This window comes from Panulirus ornatus, chromosome 54, assembly GCF_036320965.1.
Source record: "Panulirus ornatus isolate Po-2019 chromosome 54, ASM3632096v1, whole genome shotgun sequence".
Taxonomy (NCBI): domain Eukaryota; kingdom Metazoa; phylum Arthropoda; class Malacostraca; order Decapoda; family Palinuridae; genus Panulirus; species Panulirus ornatus.
The window spans coordinates 4,442,218-4,464,124 of record NC_092277.1 but is presented as its reverse complement, the minus strand read 5'-3'; the positions used below and the strand labels follow the sequence as shown (position 1 = coordinate 4,464,124).

At 42.4% G+C, this 21,907-nt stretch overlaps 1 protein-coding gene across 1 annotated transcript in view; it reads left to right on the top strand.

Moving 5' to 3' along the window:
• LOC139765341 (armadillo segment polarity protein-like) overlaps window positions 1-21,907 on the top strand; it is a 136,297-nt gene that overhangs the window by 43,511 nt on the left and 70,879 nt on the right.

The window sequence follows — 21,907 nt, the reverse complement described above, 5'->3', positions numbered from 1 at the left end:
TCCCTCTTCATTAAAAGTGAACTCTTAATGCCTCACTCCATCTCACTTTAGGACAACCTGCTTGAATTTCTTCACTAGTTCAGTTGAAATACTTCTTGATACATCTAATGCCTTCCAATCTTTGTAATTATTCATTTGTACTGTACAAAGTTTTGGAAGGAGGTAAATAAAGTGTGTAAGACGAGAACAAATGGGAACATCGGTGAAGGGTGATATTAGGGAGGTAATGAATAGTAGTGGTGAAGTGAGAAGATGGAGTGAGTATTTTGAAGGTTTGTTGTATGTGTTAGATGATAGAGTGACAGATATAGGGTGTTTTGGTCGAGGTGGTGTGCGAAGTGAGAGGGGGAGAATGGTTTGGTTAACAGAGAAGAGGTAGTGAAAGCTTTGTGGAAGATGAAAGGTGGCAAATGGTATTGCAATAGAATTTATTAATAATGGAGGTGACTGTGTTGTTGACTGGTTGGTAAGGATATTCATTGTATGTATGGTTCATGGTAAGGTACCCGAGGATTGGTGGAATGCATGCATAGTGCCACTGTACAAAGGCAAAGGGGATAAAGATGAGTGTTCAAATTACAGAGGTATAAGTTTGTTGAGTATTCCTGGGAAATAATTCCAGCGGGGGGCTGGAAATCCTCCCCTCTCGTTTTATTTTTTTATTTCTCCAAAAGAAAGAACTGAGAAGGGGGCCAGTTGAGGATATTCCCTCAAAGGCCCAGTCCTCTGTTCTTAGCGCTATCTCGCTAACGCGGGAAATGGCGAATAGTATGAAAGAAAAGAAAAGAAAGATTATTATTATTATTATTTTCTTTCTTTTTTCTTTCAAACTATTCGCCATTTCCCGCATTAGCAAGGTAGCGTTAAGAACAGAGGACTGGGCCTCTGAGGGAATATCCTCACCTGGCCCCCTTCTCTGTTCCTTCTTTTGGAAAAAAAAAAAAAAATTATTACTTTTTTTTTTTTTTTTTTTTTTTTCTGTCTCCCGTGTTTTGCGAGGTAGCGCAAGGAAACAGACTAAAGAAATGGCCCAACCCACCCCCATACACATGTATATACATACGTCCACACACGCAAATATACATACCTACACAGCCTTCCATGGTTTACCCCAGACGCTTCACATGCCTTGATTCAATCCACTGACAGCACGTCAACCCCGGTATACCACATCGCTCCAGTTCACTCTATTCCTTGCCCTCCTTTCACCCTCCTGCATATTCAGGCCCCGATCACACAAAATCTTTTTCACTCCATCTTTCCACCTCCAATTTGGTCTCCCTCTTCTCCTCGTTCCCTCCACCTCCGACACATATATCCTCTTGGTCAATCTTTCCTCACTCATTCTCTCCATGTGCCCAAACCATTTCAAAACACCCTCTTCTGCTCTCTCAACCACGCTCTTTTTATTTCCACACATCTCTCTTACCCTTACGTTACTTACTCGATCAAACCACCTCACACCACACATTGTCCTCAAACATCTCATTTCCAGCACATCCATCCTCCTGCGCACAACTCTATCCATAGCCCACGCCTCGCAACCATACAACATTGTTGGAACCACTATTCCTTCAAACATACCCATTTTTGCTTTCCGAGATAATGTTCTCGACTTCCACACATTCTTCAAGGCTCCCAGAATTTTCGCCCCCTCCCCCACCCTATGATCCACTTCCGCTTCCATGGTTCCATCCGCTGCCAGATCCACTCCCAGATATCTAAAACACTTCACTTCCTCCAGTTTTTCTCCATTCAAACTCACCTCCCAATTGACTTGACCCTCAACCCTACTGTACCTAATAACCTTGCTCTTATTCACATTTACTCTTAACTTTCTTCTTTCACACACTTTACCAAACTCAGTTACCAAACTCAGTCAGGAATAGTGGTTCCAACAATGTTGTATGGTTGCGAGGCGTGGGCTATGGATAGAGTTGTGCGCAGGAGGATGGATGTGCTGGAAATGAGATGTTTGAGGACAATGTGTGGTGTGAGGTGGTTTGATCGAGTAAGTAACGTAAGGGTGAGAGAGATGTGTGGAAATAAAAAGAGCGTGGTTGAGAGAGCAGAAGAGTGTGTTTTGAAATGGTTTGGGCACATGGAGAGAATGAGTGAGGAAAGATTGACCAAGAGGATATATGTGTCGGAGGTGGAGGGAACGAGGAGAAGAGGGAGACCAAATTGGAGGTGGAAAGATGGAGTGAAAAAGATTTTGTGTGATCGGGGCCTGAACATGCAGGAGGGTGAAAGGAGGGCAAGGAATAGAGTGAATTGGATCGATGTGGTATACCGGGGTTGACGTGCTGTCAGTGGATTGAATCAGGGCATGTGAAGCGTCTGGGGTAAACCATGGAAAGCTGTGTAGGTATGTATATTTGCGTGTGTGGACGTATATGTATGTGTATGTGTATGGGGGTGGGTTGGGCCATTTCTTTCGTCTGTTTCCTTGCGCTACCTCGCAAGAGCGGGAGAGAGCGACAAAGCAAAAAAAGAAAAAATTATTATTATTATTATTATTTTACTTTGTCACTGTCTCTTGCATTAGCGAGGTAGTGCAAGAAAACAGATGAAAAAATGGCCCAACGCACCCACATGCACATATATATATATATATATATATACAAGTCCACACATGCAAATATACATACCTATACATCTCAACGTATACATATATATACACACACAGACATATATACACTTGTACATAATTCATGCTGTCTGTCTTTATTCATTCCCATTGCCACCCTGCCACACATGAAATGATAACCCCCTCCCCCTGCATGTGCACGAGGTAGCGCTAGGAAAAGACAACAAAGGCCACATCCGTTCACACTCAGTTTCTAGCTGTCATGTATAATGCACCAAAACCACAGTTCCCTTTCCAAATCCAGTCCCCACAGAACTTTCCATGGTTTACCCCAGACGCTTCACATGCCCTGGTTCAATCCATTGACAGCAAGTCGACCCCGGTGTACTACATCATTTCAATTCACTCTATTCCTTGCACGCCTTTCACCCTCCTGCATGTTCAGGATCCGATCACTCAAAATCTTTTTCACTCCATCTTTCCACCTCCAATTTGGTCCCCCATTTCTTGTTCCCTCCACCTCTGACACATATGTAATCTTTGTCAATCTTTCCTCACTCATTCTCTCCATGTGACCAAACCATTTCAAAACACCCTCTCCTGCTCTCTCAACCACACTCTTTTTATTACCACACATCTCTCTTACCCTATTATTACTTACTCAATCAAACCACCTCACACCACATATTGCCCTCAAACATCTCATTTCCAGCACATCCACCCTCCTCCACACAACTCTCTCTATAGCCCACGCCTCGCAACCATACAACATTGTTGGAACCACTATTCCTTCAAACATACCCATTTTTGCTTTCCGAGATAATGTTCTCGACTTACACATATTCTTCAACGCTCCCAGAACATTCGCCCCCTCCCCCACCCTATGAATCACTTCCGCTTTCATGGTTCCATCTACTACCAAATCCACTTCTAGATATCTAAAACACTTCACTTCCTCCAGTTTTTCTCATTCAAACTTACCTCCTAATTGACTTGTCCCTCAACCCTTCTGTACCTAACAACCTTGCTCTTATTCACATTTACTCTCAGCTTTCTTCTTTCACACACTTTATGAAACTCAGTCACCAGCTTCTGCAGTTTCTGACATGAACAACATCTGACTCACTTCCCAAGCTCTTTCATCCACAACAGACTGCATACTTGTCCCTCTTTCCAAAACTCTTGCATTCACCTCCCTAACAACCCCATCCATGAACAAATTAAACAACCATGGAGACATCACACACCCCTGCCGCAAACCAACATACACTGAGAACCAATCACTTTCCTCTCTTCCTTCACGTACACATGCCTTACATCCTCGATAAAAACTTTTCACTGCTTCTAACAACTTGCCTCCCACACCATATATTCTTAATATCTTCCACAGAGCATCTCTATCAACTATCATATGCCTTCTTCAGATCCATAAATGCTATATACAAATCCATTTCCTTTTCTAAGTATTTCTCACGTACATTCTTCAAAGCAAACACCTGATCCACACATCCTCTACCACTTCTGAAACCACATTGCTCTTCCCCAAACTGTACATTCTTTCACCCTCTCAATCAATATCCTCCCATATAATTTCCCAGGAATACTCAACAATACTCTGTAATTTGAACACTCATTTTCATCCCCTTTGCCTTTGTACAATGGCACTATGCAAGCATTCCACCAATCCTCAGGCACCTCACCATGAGTCATACATACATTAAATAACCTTACCAACCAGTCAACAATACAGTCACCCCTTTTTTAATAAATTCCACTGCAATACCATCCAAACCCGCTGCCTTGCCGGCTTTCATCTTCCACAAAGCTTTTACTACCTCTTCTCTGTCTCCCATTTCATTCTCCCCAACCCTCTCACTTTGCACACCACCTCTACCAAAAGACCCTATATCTGCCACTCTATCATCAAAAACATTCAACAAACCTTCAAAATACTCACTCCATCTCCTTCTCACATCACCACTACTTGTTATCACCTCCCCATTAGCTCCCTTCACTGAAGTTCCCATTGTCTTATGCACTTTATATACCTCCTTCCAAAACGTCTTTTTATTCTCCCTAAAATTTAATGATACTCTCTCACCCTGACTCTCATTTGCCCCTTTTTTTCACTTCTTGCACCTTTCTCTTGACCTCCTGCCTCTTTCTTTTATACATCTCCCACTCATTTGCATTCTTTCCCTGCAAAAATCACTCTCTACCCTTTCTAATCTTCCCACCTCCCACGCTTCTCATGCCACAAGCATCTTTTGCGCAAGCCATCACTGCTTCCCTCAATACACGTAATCCAATAACGCTCTCTGGCCATCTCTCCTACTTACATACGTATTTATTTATTTTGCTTTGTCGCTGTCTCCCGCGTTAGCGAGGTAGCGCAAGGAAACAGACGAAAGAATGGCCCAACCCACCCACATACACATGTATATACATACACGTCTACACATGCACATATAGATACCTCTACATCTCATAGTACACATATATATATATATATATACACACACAGACATTTACATATATACACCTGCCACATTCGCTCACACTCAGTCTCTAGCTGTCATGTAATAATGCACTGAAACCAAAGCTCCCTTTCCACATCCAGGCCCCACAGAACTTTCGATGGTTTAACCCTGACGCTTCACATGCCCTGGTTCAATCCATTGACAGCACGTCGACCCCGGTATACCACATCGTTCCAATTCACTCTGTTTCTGAGATAATGTTCTCAACTTCCACATATACTTCAACGCTCCCGGAACTTTCGCCCTCTCCCCGCCCTATGATTCACTTCTGCTTCCATGGTTCCATCCGCTGCCAAATCCACTTCCCGATATCTAAAACACTTCCTCCAGTTTTTCTCCATTCAAACTTACCTCCCAACTGACGTGTCCCTCAATCCTACTGTACCTAATAAACTTGCTCTTATTCACATTTACTCTCAGCTTTCTTCTTTCATGCACTTTACTAAACTCAGTCACTAGCTTTTGCAGTTTCTCACACAAATCAGTCACCAGCGCTGTATCATCAGCGAACAACAACTGACTCACTTCCCAAGCTCTCTCATCCACAACAGACTGCATACTTGCCCCTCTTTCCAAAACTCTTGCATTCACATCCCTAACAACCCCATCCATAAACAAATTAAACAACCATGGAGGCATCACACACCCCTGCAGCAAACCAACATTCACTGAGAATCAGTCATTTTACTCTCTTCCTACACATGCAAGTGCCTTACATCCTCGATAAAAACTTTTCACTGCTTCTAACAACTTGCCTCCCTCACCATATATTCTTAATACCTTCCACAGAGCATCTCTGTCAACTCTTATCATATCCCTTCTCCAGATCCATAAATGCTACATACAAATCCATTTTCTTTTCTATTTCTCACATACATTTTTCAGAGCAAACACCTGATCCACACATCCTCTACCACTTCTGAAACCACACTGCTCTTCCCCAATCTGATGCTCTGTACATCCCTTCACCCTTTCAATGAATACCCTCCCATATAATTTCCCAGTAATACTCAACAAACTTATACCTCTGTAATTTGAGCACTCACTTTTATCCCCTTTGCCTTTGTACAATGGCACTATGCAAGCATTCCACCAATCCTCAGGCACATCACCATTAATCATACATACATTGAATAACCTTCCCAACCAGTCAACAATACAGTCACCCCCTTTTTTAATAAATTCCACGGCAATACCATCCAAACCCACTGCCTTCCCAGCTTTCATCTTCCGCAAAGCTTTTACTACCTCTTCTCTGTTTATGAAATCATTCTCCCTAACCCTCACACTCTGCACACTACCTCGACCAAAACACCCTACATCTGCCACTCTATCATCAAAGACATTCAGCAACCCTTCAAAATACTCACTCCATCTCCTCACATCACCACTACTTGATGTCACCTTCCCATTAGCCCCCTTCACTGAAGTTCCCATTTGTTCCCTTGTCTTACGCACTTTATTTACCTCCTTCCAAAACATCTTTTTATTCTCCCTAAAATTTAATGATACTCTCTCATCCCAACTCTCATTTGCCCTCTTTTTCACCTCTTACAACTTTCTGTTTACCTCCCTCTTTCTTTTATACATCTCCGACTCATTTGTATTATTTCCCTGCAAAAGTCTTCCATATACCTCTCTCTTCCCTTTTACTAATAATCTTTCTTCTTCATTCCACCACTCACTACCCTTTCTGATCTGCCCACCTCCCATGCTTCTCATGCCACAAGCATCTTTTGTGCAAGCCATCACTGTTTCCCTAAATACATCCCATTCTTCCCCCACTCCCCTTACATACTTTGTTCTCACCTTTTTCCATTCTGTACTCAGTCTCTCATGGTACTTCCTCAAACAAGTCTCCTTCCCCAAGCTCACTTACTCTCACCACTCTTTGCACCCCAACATTATCCCTTCTTTTCTGAAAACCTCTACAAATCTTCACCTTATCCTCCACAAAATAATGATCAGACATCCTTCCAGTTGCACCTCTCAGCACATTAACATCCAAAAGTGTCTCTTTCGCGTGCCTATCAATTAATTTGTAATCCAATAATGCTCTCTGGCCATCTCTTCTACTTACATGTTTATTTATTTTGCTTTGTCGCTGTCTCCCACATTAGCGAGGTAGCGCAAGGAAACAGATGAAAGAATGGCCCAACCCACCCACATACACATGTATATACATACATGTCCACACATGCAAATATACATACCTATACATCTCAATGTACACATATATATAGACACGCAGACATATACATATATACACATGTACATAATTCATACTGTCTGCCTTTATTTATTCCCATCGCCACCTCGCCACACATGGAATAACAACCCCCTCCCCCCTCATGTGTGCGAGGTAGCGCTAGGAAAAGACAACAAATGCCCCGTTTGTTCACACTTAGTCTTTAGCTGTCATGTAATAATGGACCGAAACCACAGCTCCCTTTCCACATCCAGGCCCCACAGAACTTTCCATGGTTTACCCCAGACGCTTCACATGCCCTGATTCAATCCACTGACAGCACGTCAACCCCGGTATACCACATCGATCCAATTCGCTCTATTCCTTGCCCGCCATTCACCCTCCTGCATGTTCAGGCCCCCGATGACTCAAGATCTTTTTCACTCCATCTTTCCACCTCCAATTTGGTCTCCCACTTCTCCTCGTTCCCTCCACCTCCGACACATATATCCTCTTGGTCAATCTTTCCTCACTCATGCATTCCATGTGCCCAAACCATTTCAAAACACCCTCTTCTGCTCTCTCAACCACGCTCTTTTTATTTCCACACATCTCTCTTACCCTTACATTACTTACTCGATCAAACTACCTCACACCACACATTGTCCTCAAACATCTCATTACCAGCACATCCACCCTCCTGCGCACAACTCTATCCTTAGACCACGCCTCGCAACCATACAAAATTGATGGATCCACTATTCCTTCAGACATGCCCATTTTTGCTTTCCGAGATAATGTTCTCGACTTCCACACATTCTTCAAGGCTCCCAGAATTTTCGCCCCCTCCCCCACCCTATGATTCACTTCCGCTTCCATGGTTTCATCCGCTGCCAGATCCACTCCCAGATATCTAAAACACTTTACTTCCTCCAGTTTTTCTCCATTCAAACTTACCTCCCAATTGACTTGACCCTCAACCCTACTGTACCTAATAACCTTGCTCTTATTCACATTTACTCTAACTTTCTTCTTTCACACACTTTACCAAACTCAGTCAGTAGCTTCTGCAGTTTCTCACATGATTCAGCCACCAGCACTGTATCATCAGCGAACAACATCTGACTCACTTCCCAAGCTCTCTCATCCACAACAGACTGCATACTTGCCCCTCTTTCCAAAACTCTTGCATTCACCACCCTAACAATCCCATCCAAAGACAAATTAAAATATATATATATATATATATATTTTTTTTTTTTTTGCTTTGTCGCAGTCTCCCGCGTTTGCGAGGTAGCGCAAGGAAACAGACAAAAAAAATGGCCCAACCCACCCCCATACACATGTATATACATACGTCCACACACGCAAATATACATACCTACACAGCTTTCCATGGTTTACCCCAGACGCTTCATATGCCCTGATTCAATCCACTGACAGCACATCAACCCCGGTATACAACATCGCTCCAATTCACTCTATTCCTTGCCCTCCTTTCACCCTCCTGCATGTTCAGGCCCCGATCACACAAAATCTTTTTCACTCCATCTTTCCACCTCCAATTTGGTCTCCCTCTTCTCCTCGTTCCCTCCACCTCCGACACATATATCCTCTTGGTCAATCTTTCCTCACTCATTCTCTCCATGTGCCCAAACCATTTCAAAACACCCTCTTCTGCTCTCTCAACCACGCTCTTTTTATTTCCACACATCTCTCTTACCCTTACGTTACTTACTCGATCAAACCACCTCACACCACACATTGTCCTCAAACATCTCATTTCCAGCACATCCATCCTCCTGCGCACAACTCTATCCATATATATATATTTTTTTTTATACTTTGTCGCTGTCTCCCGCGTTTGCGAGGTAGCGCAAGGAAACAGACGAAAGAAATGGCCCAACCCCCCCCCCCATACACATGTATATTACACACGTCCACACACGCAAATATACATACCTACACAGCTTTCCATGGTTTACCCCAGACGCTTGACATGCCTTGATTCAATCCACTGACAGCACGTCAACCCCGGTATACCACATCGCTCCAATTCACTCTATTCCTTGCCCTCCTTTCACCCTCCTGCATGTTCAGGCCCCGATCACACAAAATCTTTTTCACTCCATCTTTCCACCTCCAATTTAGTCTCCCTCTTCTTCTTGCTCCCTCCACCTCCGACACATATATCCTCTTGGTCAATCTCTCCTCACTCATCCTCTCCATGTGCCCAAACCACTTCAAAACACCCTCTTCTGCTCTCTCAACCACGCTCTTTTTATTTCCACACATCTCTCTTACCCTTACGTTACTCACTTGATCAAACCACCTCACACCACACATTGTCCTCAAACATCTCATTTCCAGCACATCCATCCTCCTGCGCACAACTCTATCCATAGCCCACGCCTCGCTACCATACAACATTGTTGGAACCACTATTCCTTCAAACATACCCATTTTTGCTTTCCGAGATAATGTTCTCGACTTCCACACATTCTTCAAGGCCCCCAGAATTTTCGCCCCCTCCCCCACCCTATGATCCACTTCCGCTTCCATGTTTCCATCCGCTGCCAGATCCACTCCCAGATATCTAAAACACTTCACTTCCTCCAGTTTTTCTCCATTCAAACTCACCTCCCAATTGAATTGACCCTCAACCCTACTGTACCTAATAACCTTGCTCTTATTCACATTTACTCTTTCTAAAATGGGAAACAGAAGAAGGAGTCACGCGGGGAGTGCTCATCCTCCTCGAAGGCTCAGAGTGGGGTGCCTAAATGTGTGTGGATGTAACCTAGATGTGAAAAAAGGAGAGATAGGTAGTATGTTTGAGGAAAGGAACCTGGATGTTTTGGCACTGAGTGAAACGAAGCTCAAGGGTAAAGGGGAAGAGTGGTTTGGGAATGTCTGGGGAGTAAAGTCAGGGGTTAGTGAGAGGACAAGAGCAAGGGAAGGAGTAGCAATACTCCTGAAACAGGAGTTGTGGGAGTATGTGATAGAGTGTAAGAAAGTAAATTCTCGATTAATATGGGTAAAACTGAAAGTTGATGGAGAGAGGTGGGTGATTATTGGTGCATATGCACCTGGGCATGAGAAGAAAGATCAAGAGAGGCAAGTGTTTTGGGAGCAGCTGAATGAGTGTGTTAGTGGTTTTGATGCACGAGACCGGGTTATAGTGATGGGTGATTTGAATATATATATTATATATATATATATATATATATAATATATATATATATATATATATATATATTATATTTATATTTATTATACTTTGTCGCTGTCTCCCGCGTTTGCGAGGTAGCGCAAGGAAACAGACGAAAGAAATGGCCCAACCCCCCCCATACACATGTATATACATACGTCCACACACGCAAATATACATACCTACACAGCTTTCCATAGCTTACCCCAGACGCTTCACATGCCTTGATTCAATCCACTGACAGCACGTCAACCCCGGTATACCACATCGCTCCAATTCACTCTATTCCTTGCCCTCCTTTCACCCTCCTGCATGTTCAGGCCCCGATCACACAAAATCTTTTTCACTCCATCTTTCCACCTCCAATTTGGTCTCCCTCTTCTCCTTGTTCCCTCCACCTCCGACACATATATCCTCTTGGTCAATCTTTCCTCACTCATCCTCTCCATGTGCCCAAACCACTTCAAAACACCCTCTTCTGCTCTCTCAACCACGCTCTTTTTATTTCCACACATCTCTCTTACCCTTACGTTAATCACTCGATCAAACCACCTCACACCACACATTGTCCTCAAACATCTCATTTCCAGCACATCCATCCTCCTGCGCACAACTCTATCCATAGCCCACGCCTCGCAACCATACAACATTGTTGGAACCACTATTCCTTCAAACATACCCATTTTTGCTTTCCGAGATAATGTTCTCGACTTCCACACATTCTTCAAGGCCCCCAGAATTTTCGCCCCCTCCCCCACCCTATGATCCACTTCCGCTTCCATGGTTCCATCCGCTGCCAGATCCACTCCCAGATATCTAAAACACTTCACTTCCTCCAGTTTTTCTCCATTCAAACTCACCTCCCAATTGACTTGACCCTCAACCCTACTGTACCTAATAACCTTGCTCTTATTCACATTTACTCTTAACTTTCTTCTTCCACACACTTTACCAAACTCAGTCACCAGCTTCTGCAGTTTCTCACATGAATCAGCCACCAGCGCTGTATCATCAGCGAACAACAACTGACTCACTTCCCAAGCTCTCTCATCCCCAACAGACTTCATACTTCAGGGATATATATTATCCCTGGGGATAGGGGATTAAGAATACTTCCCACGTATTCCCTGCGTGTCGTAGAAGGCAACTAAAAGGGGAGGGAGCGGGGGGCTGGAAATCCTCCCCTCTCTTTTTTTTTTCTTTTTTTTGATTTTCTAAAACAAGGAACAGAGGGGGCCAGGTGAGGATATTCCAAAAAAGGCCCAGTCCTCTGTTCTTAATGCTACCTCGCTAACGCGGGAAATGGCAAATAGTTTAAAAGAAAAAAGAAAATATATATATATATATATATATATATATATATATATATATATATATATATATATATATATATTATACATATACATATATATGTAATATATTATATATATATATATATATATATATATATATATATATATATATATATATATATATATATTATATATTATATATATATATATATATATATATATTATATATATATATATATATATATATATATATATATATATATACATATATATATATATATATATATATTATATATATATATATATATATATATATATATTGAAGCTTATTGATACAGTGGTTAAATTGATGAGAACTACTATTGACGTTTGTGTAAATAAATTAAACATTTCCTTTCCATAGCCAGAGGTTGAACCATTATGTGACATTCATTTTTTCATTTCATTTCAAGCTAGAAGTTTCAGTTTTCTAAATTGTTTCTTACATTTTTCACATGTATATATATGTATGTGTGTGTGCGTATATATGTGCGTGTGTGTGTGTATGTGTGTGTATGTGTATATATATATGTATATTATCCCTGGGGATAGGGGTGAAAGAATACTTCCCACGCATTCCTCGCGTGTCGTAGAAGGCGACTGGAGGGGACGGGAGCGGGGGGCCAGAAATCCTCCCCTCCTTGTATTTTTTTAACTTTCTAAAATGGGAAACAGAAGAAGGAGTCTCGCGGGGAGTGCTCATCCTCCTCGAAGGCTCAGATTGGGGTGCCTAAATGTGTGTGGATGTAACCAAGATGAGAAAAAAGGAGAGATAGGTAGTATGTTTGAGGAAAGGAACCTGGATGTTTTGGCTCTGAGTGAAACGAAGCTCAAGGGTAAAGGGGAAGAGTGGTTTGGGAATGTCTTGGGAGTAAAGTCAGGGGTTAGTGAGAGGACAAGAGCAAGGGAAGGAGTAGCAGTACTCCTGAAACAGGAGTTGTGGAAGTATGTGATAGAATGTAAGAAAGTAATTTCTCGATTAATATGGGTAAAACTGAAAGTTGATAGAGAGAGATGGGTGATTATTGGTGCATATGCACCTGGGCATGAGAAGAAAGATCATGAGAGGCAAGTGTTTTGGGAGCAGCTGAATGAGTGTGTTAGTGGTTTTGATGCACGAGACCGGGTTATAGTGTTGGGTGATTTGAATGCAAAGGTGAGTAATGTGGCAGTTGAGGGAATAATTGGTATACATGGGGTGTTCAGTGTTGTAAATGGAAATGGTGAAGAGCTTGTAGATTTATGTGCTGAAAAAGGACTGATGATTGGGAATACCTGGTTTAAAAAGCGAGATATACATAAGTATACTTATGTAAGTAGGAGAGATGGCCAGAGAGCGTTATTGGATTACGTGTTAATTGACAGGCGCGCGAAAGAGAGACTTTTGGATGTTAATGTGCTGAGAGGTGCAACTGGAGGGATGTCTGATCATTATCTTGTGGAGGCTAAGGTGAAGATTTGTATGGGTTTTCAGAAAAGAAGAGTGAATGTTGGGGTGAAGAGGGTGGTGAGAGTAAGTGAGCTTGGAAGGAGACTTGTGTGAGGAAGTACCAGGAGAGACTGAGTACAGAATGGAAAAAGGTGAGAACAATGGAGGTAAGGGGAGTGGGGAGGAATGGGATGTATTTAGGGAATCAGTGATGGATTGCGCAAAAGATCCTTGTGGCATGAGAAGAGTGGGAGGTGGGTTGATTAGAAAGGGTAGTGAGTGGTGGAATGAAGAAGTAAGAGTATTAGTGAAAGAGAAGAGAGAGGCATTTGGACGATTTTTGCAGGGAAAAAATGAAATTGAGTGGGAGACGTATAAAAGAAAGAGACAGGAGGTCAAGAGAAAGGTGCAAGAGGTGAAAAAAAGGGCAAATGAGAGTTGGGGTGAGAGAGTATCATTAAATTTTAGGGAGAATAAAAAGATGTTGTGGAAGGAGGTAAATAAAGTGCGTAAGACAAGGGAGCAAATGGGAACTTCAGTGAAGGGCGCAAATGGGGAGGTGATAACAAGTAGTGGTGATGTGAGAAGGAGATGGAGTGAGTATTTTGAAGGTTTGTTGAATGTGTTTGATGATAGAGTGGCAGATATAGGGTGTTTTGGTCGAGGTGGTGTGCAAAGTGAGAGGGTTAGGGAAAATGAGTTGGTAAACAGAGAAGAGGTAGTAAAAGCTTTGCGGAAGATGAAAGCCGGCAAGGCAGCAAGTTTGGATGGTATTTCAGTGGAATTTATTTAAAAATGTGTGACTGTATTGTTGACTGGTTGGTAAGGTTATTTAATGTATGTATGACTCATGGTGAGGTGCCTGAGGATTGGGGGGAATGCGTGCATAGTGCCATTGTACAAAGGCAAAGGGGATAAGAGTGAGTGCTCAAATTACAGAGGTATAAGTTTGTTGAGTATTCCTGGCAAATTATATGGGAGGGTATTGATTGAGAGGGTGAAGGCATGTACAGAGCATCAGATTGGGGAAGAGCAGTGTGGTTTCAGAAGTGGTAGAGGATGTGTGGATCAGGTGTTTGCTTTGAAGACTTTATGTGAGAAATACTTAGAAAAGCAAATGGATTTGTATGTAGCATTTATGGATCTGGAGAAGGCATATGATAGAGTTGATAGAGATGCTCTGTGGAAGATATTAAGAATATATGGTGTGGGAGGCAAGTTGTTAGAAGCAGTGAAAAGTTTTTATCGAGGATGTAAGGCATGTGTACGTGTAGGAAGAGAGAAAAAGTGATTGGTTCTCAGTGAATGTAGGTTTGCGGCAGGGGTGTGTGATGTCTCCATGGTTGTTTAATTTGTTTATGGATGGGGTTGTTAGGGAGGTGAATGCAAGAGTTTTGGAAAGAGGGGCAAGTATGAAGTCTGTTGGGGATGAGAGAGCTTGGGAAGTGAGTCAGTTGTTGTTCGCTGATGATACAGCGCTGGTGGCTGATTCATGTGAGAAACTGCAGAAGCTTGTGACTGAGTTTGGTAAAGTGTGTGAAAGAAGAAAGTTAAGAGTAAATGTGAATAAGAGCAAGGTTATTAGGTACAGTAGGGTTGAGGGTCAATTCAATTGGGAGGTGAGTTTGAATGGAGAAAAACTGGAGGAAGTAAAGTGTTTTAGATATCTGGGAGTGGATCTGGCAGCGGATGGAACCATGGAAGCGGAAGTGGATCATAGGGTGGGGGAGGGGGCGAAAATTCTGGGAGCCTTGAAGAATGTGTGGAAGTCGAGAACATTATCTCAGAAAGCAAAAATGGGTATGTTTGAAGGAATAGTGGTTCCAACAATGTTGTATGATTGCGGGGCGTGGACTATGGATAGAGTTGTGCGCAGGAGGATGGATGTGCTGGAAATGAGATGTTTGAGGACAATGTGTGGTGTGAGGTGGTTTGATCGAGTAAGTAACGTAAGGATGAGAGCGATGTGTGGAAATAAAAAGAGCTTGGTTGAGAGAGCAGAAGAGTGTGTTTTGAAATGGTTTGGGCACATGGAGAGAATGAGTGAGGAAAGATTGACCAAGAGGATATATGTGTCGGAGGTGGAGGGAACGAGGAGAAGAGGGAGACCAAATTGGAGGTGGAAAGATGGAGTGAAAAAGATTTTGTGTGATCGGGGCCTGAACATGCAGGAGGGTGAAAGGAGGGCAAGGAATAGAATGAATTGGAGCGATGTGGTATACCGGGGTTGACGTGCTGTCAGTGGATTGAATCAGGGCATGTGAAGCGTCTGGGGTAAACATGGAAAGCTGTGTAGGTATGTATATTTGCGTGTGTGGACGTGTATGTATATACATTTGTATGGGGGTGGGTTAGGCCATTTCTTTCGTCTGTTTCCTTGCGCTACCTCGCAAACGTGGGAGACAGCGGCTAAAAAAAAAGATATATATATATATATATTTTATATATATATATATATATATATATATATATATATATATATATGTATACACGTGTGTGGACATGTGTATGTACATGTGTATGGGGGGGGGGGGTTGGGCCATTTCTTTCGTCTGTTTCCTTGCGCTACCTCGCAGACGCGGGAGACAGCGACAAAGTATAAAAAAAAAAAAAAAAAAATACATATATATATATATATATATATATATATATATATTATATATTTATATATATGGTTAGGTGCCTGAGGATTGGCGGAGTGCGTGCATAGTGCCATTGTACAAAGGCAAAGGGATAAGAGTGAGTGCTCAAATTACAGAGGTATAAGTTTGTTGAGTATTCCTGGTAAATTATATGGGAGGGTATTGATTGAAGGTTTGTTGAATGTGTCTGATGACAGAGTGGCAGATATAGGGTGTTTGGGTCGAGGTGGTGTGCAAAGTGAGAGGGTTAGGGAAAATGATTTGGTAAACAGAGAAGAGGTAGTAAAAGCTTTGCGGAAGATGAAAGCCGGCAAGGCAGCAGGTTTGGATGGTATTGCAGTGGAATTTATTAAAAAAGGGGGTGACTGTATTGTTGACTGGTTGGTAAGGTTATTTAATGTATGTATGACTCATGGTGAGGTGCCTGAGGATTGGCGGAATGCTTGCATAGTGCCATTGTACAAAGGCAAAGGGGATAAGAGTGAGTGCTCAAATTACAGAGGTATAAGTTTGTTGAGTATTCCTGGTAAATTATATGGGAGGGTATTGATTGAGAGGGTGAAGGCATGTACATGTAGGTATGTATATTGCGTGTGTGGACGTGTGTATGTACATGTGTATGGGGGGGTTGGGCCATTTCTTTCGTCTGTTTCCTTGCGCTACCTCGCAAACGCGGGAGACAGCGACAAAGTATAAAAAAAAAAAAAAAAAAAATTGATTGAGAGGGTGAAGGCATGTACAGAGCATCAGATTGGGGAAGAGCAGTGTGGTTTCAGAAGTGGTAGAGGATGTGTGGATCAGGTGTTTGCTTTGAAGAATGTATGTGAGAAATACTTAGAAAAGCAAATGGATTTGTATGTAGCATTTATGGATCTGGAGAAGGCATATGATAGAGTTGATAGAGATGCTCTGTGGAAGGTATTAAGAATATATGGTGTGGGAGGCAAGTTGTTAGAATCAGTGAAAAGTTTTTATCAAGGATGTAAGGCATGTGTACGTGTAGGAAGAGAGGAAAGTGATTGGTTCTCAGTGAATGTAGGTTTGCGGCAGGGGTGTGTGATGTCTCCATGGTTGTTTAATTTGTTTATGGATGGGGTTGTTAGGGAGGTGAATGCGAGAGTTTTGGAAAGAGGGGCAAGGATGAAGTCTGTTGGGGATGAGAGAGCTTGGGAAGTGAGTCAGTTGTTGTTCGCTGATGATACAGCGCTGGTGGCTGATTCATGTGAGAAACTGCAGAAGCTGGTGACTGAGTTTGGTAAAGTGTGTGAAAGAAGAAAGTTAAGAGTAAATGTGAATAAGAGCAAGGTTATTAGGTACAGTAGGGTTGAGGGTCAAGTCAATTGGGAGGTGAGTTTGAACGGAGAAAAACTGGAGGAAGTGAAGTGTTTTAGATATCTGGTAGTGGATCTGGCAGCGGATGGAAACATGGAAGGGGAAGTGGATCATAGAGTGGGCGACGAGGCGAAAATTCTGGGAGCCTTGAAGAATGTGTGAAAGTCGAGAACATTATCTCGGAAAGCAAAAATGGGTATGTTTGAAGGAATAGTGGTTCCAACAATGTTGTATGGTTGCGAGGCGTGGACTATGGATAGAGTTGTGCGCAGGAGGAGGGATGTGCTGGAAATGAGATGTTTGAGGACAATGTGTGGTGTGAGGTGGTTTGATCGAGTAAGTAACGTAAGCGTAAGAGAGATGTGTGGAAATAAAAAGAGCGTGCTTGAGAGAGCAGAAGAGGGTGTTTTGAAATGGTTTGGTCACATGGAGAGAATGAGTGAGGAAAGGTTGACCAAGAGGATATATGTGTCGGAGGTGGAGGGAACGAGGAGAAGAGGGAGACCAAATTGGAGGTGGAAAGATGGAGTGAAAAAGATTTTGTGTGATCGGGGCCTGAACATGCAGGAGGGTAAAAGGAGGGCAAGGAATAGAGTGAATTGGAGCGATGTGGTATACCGGGGTTGACGTGCTGTCAGTGGATTGAATCAAGGCATGTGAAGCGTCTGGGTAAACCATGGAAAGCTGTGTAGGTATGTATATTTGCGTGTGTGGACGTATGTATATACATGTGTATGTGGGTGGGTTGGGCCATTTCTTTCGTCTGTTTCCTTGCGCTACCTCGCGAAACGCGGAGAGACAGCGGCAAAAAAAAAAAAAAAAAAAAATATATATATATATATATATATATATATATATATATATATATATAATATATATATATATATATATATATATATCCCTGGGGATAGGGGAGAAAGAATACTTCCCATGTATTCCCTGCGTGTCGTAGAAGGCGACTAAAAGGGGAGGGAGCGGGTGGCTGGAAATCCTCCCCTCTCGTTTTTTTTTCAATTTTCCAAAAGAAAGAACAGAGAAGGGGGGCCAGGTGAGGATATTCCCTCAAAGGCCCAGTCCTCTGTTCTTAATGCTACCTCGCTAATGCGGGAAATGGTGAATAGTATGAAAGAAAAAGATATATATGTAGGTTTGCGGCAGGGGTGTGTGATGTCTCCATGGTTGTTTAATTTGTTTATGGATGGGGTTGTTAGGGAGGTGAATGCAAGAGTTTTGGAAAGAGGGGCAAGTATGAAGTCTGTTGGGGATGAGAGAGCTTGAGAAGTGAGTCAGTTGTTGTTTGCTGATGATACAGCGCTGGTGGTGTGATTCATGTGAGAAACTGCAGAAGCTGGTGACTGAGTTTTGGTAAAGTGTGTGGAAGAAGAAAGCTAAGAGTAAATGTGAAAAAGAGCAAGGTTATTAGGTACAGTAGGGTTGAGGGTCAAGTCAATTGGGAGGTGAGTTTGAATGGAGAAAAACTGGAGGAAGTGAAGTGTTTTAGATATCTGGGAGTGGATCTGGCAGCGGATGGAACCATGGAAGCGGAAGTGGATCATAGGGTGGGAGAGGCGGCAAAAATTCTAGGAGCCTTAAAGAATGTGTGGAAGTCGAGAACATTATCTCGGAAAGCAAAAATGGGTATGTTTGAAGGAATAGTGGTTCCAACGGTGTTGTATGGTTGCGAGGCGTGGGCTATGGATAGAGTTGTGCGCAGGAGGATGGATGTGCTGGAAATGAGATGTTTGAGGACAATGTGTGGTGTGAGGTGGTTTGATCGAGTAAGTAACGTAAGGGTAAGAGAGATGTGTGGAAATAAAAAGAGCGTGGTTGAGAGAGCAGAAGAGGGTGTTTTGAAATGGTTTGGGCACATGGAGAGAATGAGTGAGGAAAGATTGACCAAGAGGATATATGTGTCGGAGGTGGAGGGAACAAGGAGAAGAGGGAGACCAAATTGGAGGTGGAGAGATGGAGTGAAAAAGATTTTGTGTGATCGGGGCCTGAACATGCAGGAGGGTGAAAGGAGGGCAAGGAATAGAGTGAATTGGAGCGATGTGGTATACCGGGGTTGACGTGCGGTCAGTGGATTGAATCAAGGCATGTGAAGCGCCTGGGGTAAACCATGGAAAGCTGTGTAGGTATGTATATTTGCGTGTGTGGACATATGTATATTTGCGTGTGTGGACGTATGTATATACATGTGTATGGGGGTGGGTTGGGCCATTTCTTTCGTCTGTTTCCTTGCGCTACCTCGCAAACGCGGGAGACAGCGACAAAGCAAAAAAAAAAAAAAAAAAAGTATATATATATATATATATATATTATATATATTATATATATATATATATATATATATATATATATATAACTCTTGCATTTACCTCCCTAACAACCCCATCCATAAACAAATTAAACAACCATGGAGACATCACACACCCCTGCCGCAAACCTACATTCACTGAGAACCAATCACTTTCCTCTCTTCCTACACGTACACATGCCTTACATCCTCGATAAAAACGTTTCACTGCTTCTAACAACTTTCCTCCCACACCATATATTCTTAATACCTTCCACAGAGCATCTCTATCAACTCTATCATATGCCTTCTCCAGATCCATAAATGCTACATACAAATCCATTTGCTTTTCTAAGTATTTCTCACATACATTCTTCAAAGCAAACACCTGATCTACACATCCTCTACCACTTCTGAAACCACACTGCTCTTCCCCAATCTGATGCTCTGTACATGCCTTACCCTCTCAATCAATACCTCCCATATAATTTACCAGGAATACTCAACAAACTTATACCTCTGTAATTTGAGCACTCACTCTTATCCCCTTTGCCTTTGTACAATGGCACTATGCACGCATTCCGCCAATCCTCAGGCACCTCACCATGAGTCATACATACATTAAATAACCTTACCAACCAGTCAGCAATACATTCACCCCCTTTTTTAATAAATTCTACTGCAATACCATCCAAACCTGCTGCCTTGCCGGCTTTCATCTTCCGCAAAGCTTTCACTACCTCTTCTCTGTTTACCAAATGCAAGAGTTTTGGAAAGAGGGGCAAGTATGAAGTCTGTTGGGGATGAGAGAGCTTGGGAAGTGAGTCAGTTGTTGTTCGCTGATGACACAGCGCTGGTGGCTGATTCATGTGTGAAACTGCAGAAGCTGGTGACTGAGTTTGGTAAAGTGTGTGGAAGAAGAAAGTTAAGAGTAAATGTGAATAAGAGCAAGGTTATTAGGTACAGTAGGGTTGAGGATCAAGTCAATTGGGAGGTGAGTTTGAATGGAGAAAAACTGGAGGAAGTGAAGTGTTTTAGATATCTGGGAGTGGATCTGGCAGCGGATGGAACCATGGAAGCGGAAGTGGATCATAGGGTGGGGGAGGGGCGAAAATTCTGGGGGCCTTGTAGAATGTTGGAAGTCGAGAACATTATCTCGGAAAGCAAAAATGGGTAAAATTGAAGGAATAGTGGTTCCAACAATGTTGTATGGTTGCGAGGCGTGGGCTATGGATAGAGTTGTGCGCAGGAGGATGGATGTGCTGGAAATGAGATGTTTGAGGACAATGTGTGGTGTGAGGTGGTTTGATCGAGTGAGTAACATAAGGGTAAGAGTGATGTGTGGAAATAAAAAGAGCGTGGTTGAGAGAGCAGAAGAGGGTGTTTTGAAGTGGTTTGGGCACATGGAGAGGATGAGTGAGGAAAGATTGACCAAGAGGATATATGTGTCGGAGGTGGAGGGAACGAGGAGAAGAGGGAGATCAAATTGGAGGTGGAAAGATGGAGTGAAAAAGATTTTGTGTGATCGGGGCCTGAACATGCAGGAGGGTGAAAGGAGGGCAAGGAACAGAGTGAATTGGAGCGATGTGGTATACCGGGGCTGACGTGCTGTCAGTGGATTGAATCAAGGCATGTGAAGCTTCTGGGGTAAACCATGGAAAGCTGTGTAGGTATGTATATTTGCGTGTGTGGACGTATGTATATACATGTGTATGGGGGGAGTTGGACCATTTTTTTCGTCTGTTTCCTTGCGCTACCTCGCAAACGCGGGAGACAGCGACAAAGTATAAATATATATATATATATATATATATATATATATATAATATATATATATATATATTATATATATATATATATATATTTTCCCTGGAGATAGGGGAGAAAGAATACTTCCCACGTATTCCCTGCATTTCGTAGAAGGCGACTAAAAGGGGAGGGAGCAGGGGGCTGAAAATCCTGCAATCTCTTTTTTTTTCTTTTAATTTTCCAAAAGAAGGAACAGAGAATTGGGCCGGGTGAGGGTATTCCCTCAAAGGCCCAGTCCTCTGTTCTTAACGCTACCTCGCTAATGCGGGAAATGGCGAATAGTTTGAAAGAAAAGAAAGATATATATATATATATATATATATGTATAATATATATATATATATATATATATATATATATATATATATGTATATATATATATTTTTCTTTTTTTTTTTTTGCTTTTTCGCTGTCTCCTGCGTTTGCGAGGTAGCGCAAGGAAACAGACGAAAGAAATGGCCCAACCCACCCCCATACACATGCATATACATACGTCCACACACGCAGATATACATACCTACACAGCTTTCCATGGTTTA